At 39.7% G+C, this 1,948-nt stretch overlaps 1 pseudogene; it reads left to right on the forward strand.

The window, feature by feature from the left end:
• The first annotated feature begins 689 nt into the window (after nucleotides 1–689).
• LOC142354982 (5.8S ribosomal RNA) lies at nucleotides 690–841 on the forward strand (annotated as a pseudogene).
• The last annotated feature ends 1,107 nt before the right edge of the window (nucleotides 842–1,948 follow it).

A 1,948-nucleotide genomic window follows, 5' to 3' on the forward strand; every position in this document is an offset into this window, starting at 1 on the left:
GCGTTGCAGTCAGTACTGTGTAGTTACTAGTAGCTGGATTTAAGCTCGAAATGAGACACTGTTGGTGAAACTTCATCATGAGAACGTCACAAGCTGATCACGCTCTATGATATGACTAGTATTATGTTGCTTCTAGTAGGCTAAGCGCAAGCCGAAACATCAACATGTGAAAGTCGTAGAATTTTGCAATCAAACTGTGGCTAGTACTGTGATGTTACTAGTAACCTTTTCTTACGTCATATGGCCAAGAGAGCATTTGAAGGCGAAACTTCTGCATGGGGAAGCTGCATCATGAACAAAAGTTTATATCGAGTATTATGTTGACGTTAGTAGGCCCTGGCCGAAAGCGCAGCATGTGAAAGGTATAGATAAAAGTTATCGTTGCAGTCAGTACTGTGTAGTTACTAGTAGCTGGATTTAAGCTCGAAGTGAGACACTGTTGGTGAAACTTCATCATGAGAACGTCACAAGCTGATCACGCTCTATGATATGACTAGTATTATGTTGCTTATAGTAGGCTAAGCGCAAGCCGAAACATCAACATGTGAAAGTCGTAGAATTTTGCGATCAAACTGTGGCTAGTACTTTGATGATGCTTGTAGCCAACCGAATTGGTTGAAAAGCCCAATAAGTAAGCTAACTTGGGAGAGCTTGTTGGAAACCAAATGCTACTAGATTGGTCCAAATACATCCTTCAACAGGGGATCACTTGGCTCGCTTTACGAAGAGGAGCACAGCTATATGTGTTAATTCGGTATGAATCGCAAGATTTGTTTACCGACCTCTCTAACGCAAAAGGCGGTCTCGGCTTCGGCTGTTGACTGCGTCCGATTCAGGGTTATATAACTCTCGATTGAACACATTGATGTTCTATTGTTGGTGCTTCCAATAAAATTGGAACACTTAAAGCAGAACCGATTCAAATAATAGCATTCTGATCAATGATTGCATTCCTTGATCAAGAACTGCTGGAGTCATTGTGATGGCGAATTTTCTTCATAAGAAAATTGCAAAGAGACGGAACTTAATGAGACTAGTATTATGTTGTTTCTAGTAAGCGGAAGCTGAAACAGCAACATGTGAAAATCAAGTTTTGTTCAATGATCTCGAGGCGATAAGTACTATGAAGCAACTAGTAGCCTAAGCATGACTCAGATTTGAGACAGTCAAAAAGACTGGCGAAACTTCTTCACATGAAAGTTACATAGAGAACTACAAATGTATACAGCGAGTATTATGTTGTTTCTAGTAGGCGAAAGCTGAAACATCAACATGTGAAAGTTGTCTGCAAACTGTAGAACGATATGTGATTAGTACTGTGCTGTTACTAGTAGCCAGTCTGACTGTAGAAGCCAAGACAAAGGGAAACTAATGCATCTGAAAAGGACAAGTTATGGAAAGGTATGCACGATAAGTATTATGTTGTTTCTAGTAAGCGGCAGCTGAAACATCAACATGTGAACGTCGTTGTGTACAGTAACCTAGAACTATATAGTCCTTAGTAACGTGCATTTACTAGTACCTGTAATTGGTATTCAGACTCAGGCAGTTTGGAATAGTTTGGCAAAGATGCACCAGAGAAAACTGGGATTTTGATACAGAAATTGTTGAATACAAGTATTATGCTGCTTCTAGTAGGTTGAATCCGAAACATCAGCATGTGAAAATTGAAAACATTTCTGGTTCGAATTGTCACAAGTATTTGGTGATCTGAGTAGCCAAACTCACTACAACGCCAATTGAAGGCAAAAATTCTCAACGGGAAAAGCTATTCTCATTGAATGAGCTAACAAGACGAGTATTATGTTGCTTCTAGTAGGCGAAAGCCAAAACATCAACATGTGAAAGTCTTGCTGAACAAATTTAATGTTGTTGAGCTCAGTACCGTGTGAATTAGTAGCCATAATTGGCGAGCGAAAATTGAACTGGCGAAACTTCGTCTTTGGAA

The sequence above is a fragment of the Convolutriloba macropyga genome, unplaced genomic scaffold (genome assembly GCF_964194025.1).
Source record: "Convolutriloba macropyga unplaced genomic scaffold, txConMacr16.3 SCAFFOLD_4019, whole genome shotgun sequence".
NCBI lineage: Eukaryota > Metazoa > Xenacoelomorpha > Acoela > Convolutidae > Convolutriloba > Convolutriloba macropyga.